Source organism: Sinocyclocheilus rhinocerous, unplaced genomic scaffold (assembly GCF_001515625.1).
Source record: "Sinocyclocheilus rhinocerous isolate Xijiao unplaced genomic scaffold, SAMN03320098_v1.1 scaffold1615, whole genome shotgun sequence".
In the NCBI taxonomy this organism is placed as follows: Eukaryota; Metazoa; Chordata; class Actinopteri; order Cypriniformes; family Cyprinidae; genus Sinocyclocheilus; species Sinocyclocheilus rhinocerous.
In genome coordinates, this window is record NW_015645292.1 from 330,258 (window position 1) to 343,175 (window position 12,918).

General features: G+C 38.7%; 1 protein-coding gene across 1 annotated transcript in view; it reads left to right on the forward strand.

Moving 5' to 3' along the window:
- Positions 1-8,095: 8,095 nt before the first annotated feature.
- Positions 8,096-12,918, forward strand: part of LOC107705867 (plexin-A1-like) — a 117,023-nt gene continuing 112,200 nt past the window's right edge. Inside the window, exon 1 of the mRNA XM_016509373.1 lies at positions 8,096-8,316. The gene's annotated coding sequence lies outside the window, so the exon portion shown is untranslated. The remainder of the gene's footprint in view (positions 8,317-12,918) is intronic.

Sequence of the window (12,918 nt, forward strand, 5' to 3'; positions counted from 1 at the left end):
TGTGTGTGTGTGTGTGTGTGTGGGAGTGTGTGTGTGTGTGTGTGTGTCCTGTATTTGCATTTATAAGCATGCATTCACCATTACGCCATTAGAAAATCAAACTCTTCTGATGGCTTCCAAAAGTCAATGTAATGATCCAGATTTCCTCCTGAAAGCGAGATTGGCTTTTTACTTTCTTTCAGTCTTCCTTTTAAACGCTTTAAGACTTTTTTAACGCCGTGTGTGTGATGAATCTCATTTCACAGCTCATTTAACGCTCGTGGAAGCATATTCATGAAAATAAAGCCTCTCCGCCGTCATTTCCATTGAGCTCCGTGTTCTGCGCTCATTATGACCTGTTTACTTGCTTCAGTATAATGTCAAATAATTGGATCCGACTCGTTGCAGTAACGAGTATTTGATGCTGATGCACGACTGGAGGAAAGCACAGTTTGAGTCTCGCTGAACTGTAATCTGCAGGAAATATTCGGCTTAATCACAGTTTGCCAGATAATAATGCAGATGCCAAACCGCAACATGCTCTCATGCCAACAAACATGATCTGATTATGGTTATTATAGCCAGTCAATCATTATCTTATTATCTTGCTAACAGTTTATAGTTTCATATAAACTATAAAGCATTGCTCAAATAAAGATGCAAAAAGGAGCATTAAAATGTTGTTTTAAAATGATGTTTCTGCTCAAGATGAGCATGGTTCTAGAAGTGAAACACTATTAGAACAAATCAAAATTTAGAAATACATGTGTTTTAAATATGTGAAGCAGCTGTTAACTTTAGCTCACAATCAGTGTAAAAAGATCACAGAAACTTAAAAGAGTAGTTCACCAAAAACCATTATTTACTCTCCCTCGTGTTGCTCCAGACCCATAAGAATCTGGTTAATAGTCGTACTCCAAGAAGAGATATGATTGGTTTATATGATGAACAGCAAGCAAATATAATTTCAGATGAGTCTTTGATTTCTGACTGGATGAGCCATAATCGAAGTTGTAATATAAAATTAAAAAAATAATAATAATTAAAAAAAACCCTCAATGAGCCTGGTTTTCAAAAACTATATTACTTGGAGCAAAAATTGAAATAAATAAATAAATAACAAATTTGTCCATGGAACTGAATATGAATTAAAAAGCCTTTAATGTATCATGGCTCATGGCTATTACATTTCTAGGTGTCTAATAAACCTGGCATTGTGTATCACATATATTGACAAATTGATTTTTTTGCTACATCTGCTACATGCATATATGTAAATGTTTGTACAAACCAGCCAATCAGGTCGAGGCTTGTGGGCTAAAGTGAATTATCATTCATTATAGCATCTGATTCATAGTGTTTTCATCGTTTCTTTTACTCACCACAAATACAAATGAGGTTAAATGCTCTTTACAAATGCTGGTAATTTTTCAAAAGGCTGCAGGCAATAAGGTCAAAGGTCAGTGGTAGTTTACTGTGATGTCATTAATCAATAGAGGTCTTGAACTCCAGTCCTTCCTGTCCGTGAAAAGAACCCAGAACATTCCGTTAATTAAAGTCTGTGGGATTTCTTTGGGATTGTTTTTTGACTACTACAGGAAAACCATTTAAATGACCTAAAAAGTCCAGGTTTTGGCCTTGTTTTCCGATTAGCGTTCTCTCTACAGTCCTCATACATTATATGTGTGCGTATTTGCATTGCTTTGACTGTTCTCTAGATCCCGCCTTCTCACATGCCACGATTGGTCGATTATGTACAATTCCTGCACACTATTGGTCAAACTACTTTTCACTCAATACCTTCAGCAAGTATGAAAACAATAGGAAAACAAAGCCAAAACCTGGACTTTTTAGGCAATCCCTGGAAAAATAGGATGTATGGTCACCCTAGAAAAAAATAAAGCATACTAATTCAGAACAGGCTGAAATACCATGCAATACATTTATGCTAATATTTAATTTGTCACAGCTTGAAAGCTCTAAAAGGAAAAGTTTGCACACTGTTTCTTGACAAAGCATGCAAAACGCATAAGTAAACAGAAATACATCCATTATAGCTGAGGATAAGAAACTTGTGATGTTGCACACGTATGTGAAACACTTCCTTCAGCCGTACAGTGGCCCGAGGACACCATTTGAGATTGAGTGTCATTCCGCATGAAGAGCTGTGAGGAGATGAGAAGCGTGGAAAACAGGTTTACCTGAGACTCCCAGCTGTGTGTGTGAGTGCGTGGTGTAAGATGACAATACGCAAAAGCATGTTACAGTATATGTTTGCATTGATGAGTTTGCTTTCATACACACAATATTTGAATACCCCAGTCATAACTGAGCATTTCAGCTCAGGCCTCAGTGTGTTTGCATTCATCTGGCTCTCCTGATTGAACCGCCTCAGGACTGTTAAACACAGAAACCAGATCTCCGCTATGCTTCTGTTGCTTTAGACAGTTATTTGAGGATCAGCTCCACACCTCCAGGTGTAAACAGATGCCATTCTCAGCTCTGAATCCCAGGTAGAGCCGCCCGCGAGGAAATCAGTCACCTCGCCCTGAAATACTCAGAAGAGCTGCTGTGAGGTATGGAAGATCATTAAAAGCGCATGGACAGTGACTGATTGGTGCTAAACGTGTGTGATGCTGCTCTGTGCTCCTATTTCTGTCACTGTTATATGACAGAGACGAATGGCTCTGAGGGTTTGTTTGTGGGGGAGTGAGTGAGTGTGTGTTTGGAGAAGGCTGAAGTGATGTCATGAGTCACTGGATGTGATGTCTTGGCAAGCAGGAGATAAGTGTTAATGAGCAACCAAAGCTAGTGTATGTCATTCAGAACTGAAAACATAGCCTACAGTACAAAGTTTGGACACATTAGAATTAGAGTCTCTTCTGCTCACCAAGGCTGCATTTATGCACTCAAAAATAAAGTAAAAACACAAATATTGTGAAATATTATTACAATTTAAAATAGCTATTTTCTACCTGAATGCATTGTAAAGTGTAATTAATTCCTGTGATGAAAGCTGAATTTTCAGCATCATTACTCCAGTCTTCAGTGTCACATGATCCTTCAGAAATCATTATAATTTGATGAGCTTTTACCAGTTTTTCCTAAATACTGAAGGGTTTGATTGGACATACAATCTTTGACATCAGCAGCATATTAAATAGGAGCTGGGGAAGTGTTCCTCCTATTTCTAAGTTGATAAGTCTGTTTATACACTGGTTATTCAACACTGGGATACTCTTTTTATCACTCCGCTTGTCTGTCTTTGTTCCAGACTGACTGTCAGAGTTTATACTGACTCCTCCTACAGGTTACATAGTTACACCAGTAGGTGGCGACTTGATGAGTGAGTCAATTGAATCACTCATTCAACCGATTCATTCAAAACACTCATTCATTCAGGAAAGAATCAGTGAGTGAGTCATTGAATCTCTCACTCAACCTAGTCATTCAAAAATGCTTGAATGCCCACTTAGACAAGAAGAGACCATCTGACCAACATATAAAGCAACGACATTGTTTTATGTGTCATTTAGGGCTCAGTAAATCTGAAAAAGATGACAGTACAATAACAGATGGAAGTGAAAAACACTCAATATCACAACAGTCCAGGATGTATAGAAACATGTCACAAACTTTGTCCAATCCAGTGATTGGAAGCCAAATAATGTCCTCAGACGGATGAGCTCCATGATGTTCCCTCCGCTGGTTTTAAGTCTCAGCTGTGTGCTCGTTCTCGTGGTGTTAAACATCTGTGGATTTGTGTGCTGAAGTGACACAAACAAACAAGATTCTACAGAGCTGCAGAAAAAGGGTGGCAAAAACATTTTGTGCATAGTTTACATCAGTTTGTGGTATTTCATAGGTTTAATGATATTATAGTGTTATTCTAAAATAGGAAAAATAGTCATAAAAAACATTTGACTGCTACTTTGGACCCTTTATTTGTGTTCTTGCGAAGCCACAAAATGATGTCCAGGGTCACAAAGAAACACACATAAACACTTTGCACACTTATCAACGTGAGCTGAAGATGCTAAGCAATATTCAGCATGTCTAACTGATCCCAGAGCAACTGCAAACATCAACATATCTTTGTTTTCTGTTTAGCATTCACTTTGACCGAGTGAAGCTCCTCTGAGATCTGATCCTAAAAACACATCCGTCAGAGTCTGACCCTCAAGTTCAAATATGTTCAGAGAATCAACCATCAGATCATATCCTAAATGAAACACTCTTCTGGCTTTGTGGTTTTTACCAAAAACTGCTGTTATTAGAGGTAAAAGGTTATATTTCACAAGTTCACAAGATAAGTTGAAATCAGGGTCATGTTATATTGAAAACCATCTTAATAGAAGAGAGAGGTCATCTTAGCTTTTTTAAAACGTTGCTTTCCAACTCATTTTTCTTCTTTTTAAATGTTCATCTGACCTCTTGATTTGATTTCTGAATTAATTTCTGTATATGGACAGGATTTGACTGGAGCGTGTGCATTTCCACATTGTGTAATTCACAGAGCATTAAACATGTGCAGCCGTTATTTAAACCACAAAATTCCGCTTTGCTTGGCGCAGTTTCAGTATCCAATTATGCAAGTAGGCATTTTATGAGACTTATGAGAGGTTAAGGAATTGTGATTGTCATTGCTGTGATCAGCTGTTCCTGCTTTCATATCTGCTTTAACAACATGTACATTTTTCTTTCAGCTTTCTATATGAGCTTTTCACTGCCATCAATTGTCAATGGACTAGTCTGAACAGGACTTGATTGCACATAAAACTATAAGCACCAGAGTACAGAAAAATATCTAAGTGAATCATCAGCTGTGGCTTGAATAGCACTGAAGATGTCTTCTCCTTTTGCATGACTTTAGCTGGTTTTAATTGGCCTTGAAATCTGAGAAAGATCTTTTAATCAGTAAAAATGAGACGGCATCTGAGGAGAAAATCTCAGAAATGTTCATTTGTTTCAACGCGTCGGCTGTCTTCTGTTCTGCTGTCATGGTGTGGCGTACTAAAAGAGGGATTAAATTGAGATCAAATGGAGTCATATTCAATAATGAGGACTGAGTCATCCAAAGGATGAATTCATAATGTTTCTCAAATGCTAGTAATTATTTCACTGTGGGTTTATGGAAGTAAAGACATCCCGTGAACAAGAACTGTGGCCTTACACAGCGATACAGTGGTCAGGAAAAACCGAAGCTCAATGGGAAAACCCGTCTTCTGCTTGAAAACACTGTGGCATGGCATGGGACACAACAGCAGTCATTCTGAGAAAAGCAGCTGTTTAAAGGAAAAGCAAAAATCATTCTCATTCCAGATGTACAGTAGTTACAAAAAATATATAAGACTCCACCATCAAAATACTAACCCTAAACAATACAATTTAGATATGTTACTCAAGAATACAAGAGTTCAAAACAAAACCTCACACTATGACTCCAAAAATAGACTCATGATGAACTTAATATGGGCAGCTGTAGCTGTGATCCGAAGCCCTGTAACTCGAGTGGAGGATGTTGTCTCCTCCATGGATGGAATTAGATGTGATTATAGAGTCTCAAAGGAAGCCATCATAGATTTACATTCAGCGACTGAGGTTTTGTCTCAGCCAACATAACAGCGATTCAGCAAGAACTGCGTATGTATGGATGTGGCAAACTTTATAAGGTCTTTTATAAGGTATAAGACAATTATACGGTTAAACAAGTGCCTTGGACTCTTTAACAAGCTCAGCTCCAGCCATAATGCAAAGACCGTAAACATTAAATTGTCCAAGGTCAAAGCCAAAATAGTCCATTCAAATTCCAGTGAGACAAGAGGCCAAATGTAATCTGAAACCAAGAACGCAAGCACAAGTACCCTCAAACCAGAAAAGAAGGCTTCATTTAGCAGTGCTTCCATGACTTCACGGTGCATAAGAGACAGATGCAAAGTATTTAACAGGTGAAATCACAAGAAACAGGTGTGTGGAAAACAGGTGAAAAGAGCATCAATTTGTTTAAAAAAACTGGTGGAGAAAGTCTGGTGCACAGTCAAAATAGCATGATTTAGTACATTTTAATTAGGTTTTGCACAAATAATTTCATATACTTGTACTGTTTCAATAAAAACAGATCAGTTCAGTATAGATTAGTCATTTGCAAGCTGAAATATTAATAAGATTTGGTTTAGAAATATCCAAAAATAATTTAAACAGCAATTTTAGGGGAACAATCATTCTTGTCAACTACTTCAAATAGTAAACAAAGTGTCTCATTTAACTTGATAACTTCTTTCCAACATTTGTCAGTCTCCTAGGAAGGTTCCAAAAGGGGGGTTTTGCAGAGGAACTATTTATGGTTTCCCAAAGAACTTTTCATGTTCTTCAATAGCTCTAAAGGTTCTTCATGGAACCATAGATGCCAATAAAGAATATTTATTTTTAAGAGTGTAAATCAGTAGATAAATTCATGGATCAGCAGTAAAAGGTCCAGTGTGACTGGTTGGTCGAGTGGGAATGTTTTTGTTGCTTTGAATATGATGGGTTTCGGGTTGCATTCCAGGCTATTATAACTTTTTTATTTTAATAAACCCACATTGTTTTGTATGTGAGTGTATATATATATATATATATATATATATATATGGAATTTGCATTTTGTTTTGTGAACAGATAGAACGGATATATATATATAAAGCAATACAGGCCTATATTGTAGCATGAATCTGAGCGCTGTGTGAGAAAAAACACTGCTATTGCTGTCTGCAACGACCACTCAGCAAAACATTAATTCCAGTGCTGGATGACCACTCACTGTAACAAACACTAGAAGAACTGAAGATGCTTCCTCTGTATTAGATTTATCCCTGCCTTGAGCTGTTTCATAGTGTGGTGGGGACAAAATCAGCCATTGCTACTAAACGACGCTTGTGCCTCTGGTGGTGTGCGGATGTCAGGATGACACCTGTGCAGAAAACAGAGTTGTTAATCTTCTTATGGCTGCACTCTTTAAGTAGTGGAATGTGGTGGATGGTTGTACTAACATGGTCTGGTGTGTGTGTGTTTTAATAGCTTGTCTAATCTCATCCCAGCAGGGTTGCCAATCCTTGCCATGTGGCTGTGCCTCTAACAGGATTTAGAAGAACAGAGGGTCAACACTTTATTGGGTGATGATGACCAGTCAGTGAGCATGTGCTGAGGTAAATTATAGTACAAAATAACTTCTTGGTGCGGTTATGTTGCACTTGTTGTCAAGTGACCTGAATAAATAAATTCATGCAGTATATTAATGTTATTTTATTAAGTGATCATCCAATATGAGCACAATTAACTGAGAGCCAGATGCTGTCCAGATCTGTCCTGTATACTAAGACATGTCATCAAGTGCTTTCCTTTTCCTGGCCAGTACAAACACTTTGATGTGATTTGGCAAGTTTTTTTTTGTTTTTTTGAAAAAGACATGAAAGGAAGACATTAATCGTTTGAAATGCAATATCAGAGTATCTATCAATATCTGGCTTTGTTGCAGCTCTAGCCTTTTGTAGTATAATGTTTTGTGTGAATTATTTATATTGATAAATACTTATATTTACATGTTTGCTTGCATTCACACAATGTTTGAGTCTGTGAAGTTGGCGTGCGTGTGTGCGTGAGAGTGATGTCGCCACCAGCGGATCAATCGACTCTGTGGCCTGAGAGAGCTTTTGTTCTGTATTCAAGTAATCACATGCTCACACAAACACACCAGTCTGTACTTAACTCCATCACATTATTGCTATTATTAGGGATCATTTCAGAGATGTTTTATGTTAATGCTTTCAGCACAAGAGAGTTTCCTGTGGTTTTATGCCACTGATAATACAAAGGGATCAGTTTGATTGCTGCTCTGTAATGATTTGTGTAAAATCTTTAAATGAAAACAAAAAATGCTAAGGTTCTGAATTTTTGAGAAATGTAACTTATAGTAATTGTAATATATTGTGTTTGTTTGTTTATTGTGCATTTTTATGTTTTACTACATTGTGTTGTGTTTAATGTCGGGATCAATTCTCTACAACAATTTCCTCCTCCAAAGTGCAAACTGATTTGGCCAATAAACTTCAGCTTCACAAGAAGGTTTACAGTGTCGTGGCTTTACACGCCGCGAGGTGGCGCTCTAGAGCAGCGTCCGGCCGCGCACCTCGCGCATGATTGATCGTTTCCAGCTCAGCCAGTCCTCGCGCTGCTCAAACCGAGGTTGCTCGCGTTCTGAACGCCGACACGCATTCCACTCGCGCTACGGAACGGGATATTTCGGCGAGTTTGGGAATTTAACTATGACTAGGACATGCCATCCAAGGATCACTCGAACGTGTAAGTGCCATAAACGAATTACCTGAACTGTCTACGTTAAATGGTTAGAAATGTGAGTAGAAATCTTCATGGGAGTAGTTTTGTAAAGCAGGATTTGGTAGCCCAGCGCTGCGTTGAGACGAGACTCGTGTAGTGTGTAATTTAAGCACTGCTGTGGTGTTCAAGTGTGGAAACCAGCATTTGGCTCTTACACTACCCGAGTACCACGGATTATTCCGTACGAAACTTTAAGAACCCGGCGTTCGGATTTTGAGCATTGATCACATTTAGATACTTTGTAAACACTTAGATCTCTGGCTTGCTGGAACCTGGTAAATTAGTTGGAAATGTGTTTTCACACAGTCCTTTTACAAGAGCGTAACCTGTAATGAAAGGCTGGGAATCGGTTTATTACAGATTACATTTCCTCGAGCGCTCGGCTGAATGGCAGCGTTAAAACATATCGGTTTGGTTTACTTGATCCGGTTTGTATTCTTTCCAAACACATTGTAGAGCTAAACAAACTCGGGTCGTGGTTGACTGCGTTGTCAAAGCATTTCGATTCCAGAGAAGAACAACAGCAAGCGGCATGGTGAGGGATTGTTCTGGTAGGGTTAGGTCAAAGTTACTGAGAACGATAAGAAACTGACATTCCATTGGCGTTTTGAGCAATTCGCACGTAAATAGAGACCTGGACGTTTCAGGAATGTTGTGCATGAACACTCCGATTTGAATATTCTCTCGGAACCATGTGTTATTTAAGGGGCTATTTTTAAACTAACGTTACCCATCCTGTTTCTCCATCCAGCTCTCTAAAAGGCACCCTCATCTGAGAGGACCACATGTTGCTTTTGGTAAAAATCGATAGGCTCTAATTGATTTATAACTGATTAGTCACGGTGTGTAGTGTTAAAAGGGCGTTAACAGCAGAACTGGTTATGGAAGCGATGCATCTGAAGGTTCTGCCTGTCCGTGGGTGTGGAGTGTATAAGCGCCTACATAGGCTACTATTCATTTTCTTGGTCTTCAATGGATCTGCATGTATGTGATCCTGTGCGGAGCATGAAAACTATATAAACCATTTGCTAGAAGTTGACAGACGTGATCTGCCCCTACATGACCATTGAGCTCGCGCAGGCTTTTTAATGATCGTGGACTGGTGGGTTTTGGTTACTGATGGTTCTTCAGGGTTTAAGAAAGAGACCCTAGTAAAACGATTGGTCTCGACATCTCAGACGACTATTCATGGTCCCTGTCTTCCATTGTTATCACGACGTGACGGTTAGGAGCTTGACGGACATTCAGATGGAAATTTGTAATGTGTTTCCTCAGGCGTGAGGGAATCGTTTGTTTAGACTCCCAACACAACCCTAACGGGGATAATCTCACGGTTTGCCAATAAAAAACAACTTCAGGCCTTGTGGGTCAGCGAGTTAAAGCCATCTCCCTCTTTTGGACGTGTATTATGAATATAATTCACATCTGTGTAACGCTAACCAAACCACCGAACGGTTAAGTTGACTTTATTGCCTCACTATTAGAGTCCTGGATCCTTGTATGTGCGACAAATAATTTCGATTTGTCAAATGTTTAATAAGGACTTTTAAGCTTGCTATAATTTCGATTAGTTAAATGTTTAATAAGGACTTTTTAAACGTACTATCACGTTGAAACCCTATTTGTAAGCATTTCTAATAAAATTAGCTAGAGTTTGAGGTCTCTTAGACCCTACACAGTCTAGAATACGAACCTGATGTAGTGTCGAGCAAACTTTACCTCAGAATTAAGATCTGTGACCCTACGGAGTGTGTTTTTACCGTGAAAAATCCGTTATCGAGATTCGCGCCGGGAGCGTTTGTGATGTGTGGAGTTTGGAATGCGAACTGGCCCATGCGCTGCTGTAGAGCGGCGGATGTGCGCATGCGCGAAGTCTTCCCCCTCCTCACTGGCGCGACTGGTTTTTCTCTGACCCACAGCAAAACTAATGACCAAGATTAGCTCCTTTACCTAAATAATTTATCTCGGCAAGACAAAAATGAGCGGGGGAAATAATTACGGAGCGAAAGATACAAGCGCTGCAGTAAATTGGGCACAAAGGGAGAGAATTAGGCTATTGTTTTTGTTATAGATTATTATGAGTGGAGATGTAAGTGAATTTGGACAAATTAAAGATTAATAATCGTGTAGGGAAGAGAGATAAAATCTTGGCAAAATTGCTGCTATTATATATTACAGTTTGCTGTACTATGGTGGTACATATGGTTATAGATTTGACATACCATGGTACTGAACAATTATCCATGGTATGTACATGGATAATACAGAGCTACTTGTCCAAAGACTCATGGCTGTACCATGGTATTTTTGCTACTTGTTTGTTAGTGGCTGGTGTGCAACTACGAGAGTGTCCTCTTTGTATATTTTGTGCTCTTCTTGTGTCGTCAACATCCCAGGCTGCAGCATGAGAGCTCATAATTGTGGCCCATAGCTCACCCTGTGTTTGACTTCTATTTATAATCTCTCTCTCTGCCTCCTCTGCCATTCTCTCTCTCTGTCCCTCACTCTGTTCTGGGTAAACGCTTGTGTGTCGCCTTGCCAATCCATAACGCAAGGGTTTCAAGCCCCATAACCCGACTGAAAGAAGTCTCTAGGGCTCCTTATGATCTATTGGTCTCTTATATGCTCTATTATAAGTTGTATTAGTGAGTTATGAAAATATTGTCAAGATGTGACTCCAGAGACTAATCACTGCTCTCAAGCAAAGTGAACTATAGCCGTTAAATTACAGGCCATGGACACCATTATGAGCTCTGCACAGCAACAAACAGATTAACAACCAGTTTGTGAAGGAGACAGTTTACGTATTTAAAAAAAAAAAATTTTTTAATGTTGATGTTTTACTAGCTGCATTTATATAATTAGCATGTTGTGATTTAGCTGTTAACCTGGTAAAACCAACTCAGAAAATTAGAAAAGCAGGACGACTTATGTATGTAAGGTGGCCTGTTTTTCCTTTTTCCTCATTCATATCCCATTCTCTCTCTCTCTCGCTCTCTCTCATTTTTCTACTTATCCTAAGGCCAGTGGTGATATTAAAAAGCATTTAAAAGGCCTGGCTGTTACTCTGTTTGTTAAAGAGCAAACAGCGAGAGGTCGTCTTAACACACAGACACTGCTAACTCTGTCCAAACTTCAGAGCACAGTTTGACCTGCCATGAAATGACAAATTCACTTGTGTCCATACTAGTGATATACTGATGAATTGGATGATATTTGCCCATTTCAAGACCATCAACATTGGCTGATAACTTTACCCACTTGGCTTTACCCACTAGACTTGTTAATGGATAATGTCCAATTTGGTTTTCAGATATTTTAGTGAATTTCTGCATGCATGTTTATCCAATTGCAATAATTTGTATTTGTACCTTACATCACATATATATTGCCTTTTAATTTGACATTGGCCACCTCATTCTCTATTTATCAACCCATATTGGTCGATCACTAGTCAACACACCATACTGGAGACTGATATCATGCTTCAGAATGCAGACAAATGCTCCACAAACGTCAGTCAAGACTCCCAGTAAGACAGCAGTCATAACAAACATTCATTTTGACCTTTGGAGTTTAGCATTCGGTCTGTTTTTGTAAATTACTCATACCTTTTGGATTCTGTTGATATGTGGCCTTTCCTTTGAAGTGCATTTGCGGTACTTTTTAAAGTGCTTTAAATCAAGAATGTCACAGCGCTGAAGTTCAGTAGTCGTGACCAAATCTGATCCAGAGCAAGAAAAGCAAGTTTCTTTAGTTTAAAAATTGTATCACCTTCGGTAAAACTCCGCAACGGAAACTAGCTTTCAGTGGTATGTGTTTTTTCTTTGGATGGCATGTGAACACTTTCAGTTGGCAGTTATACATTATTAATATCCAGCTTTTTCCGGTTTTATTTTCATCCGCTAGACTTTTAACTTTTTCAAAGGGCCTCCATTCTCTCTCTCTCCTGTGTGACATCTGTTATGTAGGATGAGTTGTTTCTCAGGAATGGCCGACAATTGGTGCGGTTACACCCTGCAAGCAAACCATTTTCCTGATTATACTTGAATGCATATAGATGTGAACACATCCGTTGCTTAATACAGAAGCTTGTGGCTCTTTGCACATTTAAAGAGTCACAGTTTTGTGTTTGCAATGTTGTCGATTTAAAGTTGCACAGTTTGCACAGCTAATCGTAGAGTAGGTGCGTCAGTGTCGAGATCATCCTTCTGTAATTCTGTTCTTGCACAATCTCATGCTATTCGAGAGTTGATCCTTAAAGTCCATGTAAAGCAGTATTAAATGTGGCTCCAGTGCATCATCGAGACATGATTTCAGGCCCGCTCAAAAAATCCTGAACACAAAAACTGTTTTAAAGGGGTCCTATTATGCTTTTTCAATTTTTCAACTTTAGTTAGTCTGTAATGTTGCTGTTTGAGCATAAAAAAGATCAGCAAAGTTATAAAGCTCAAAGTCCACTTCAAAAGGAGATATTTTATTTAACAGAAATCACTTTTCAAAAACTACAACGAACGACTCGTTTGGACTACAACGCATATTTTCCAGGATTTGTGATATCACAAA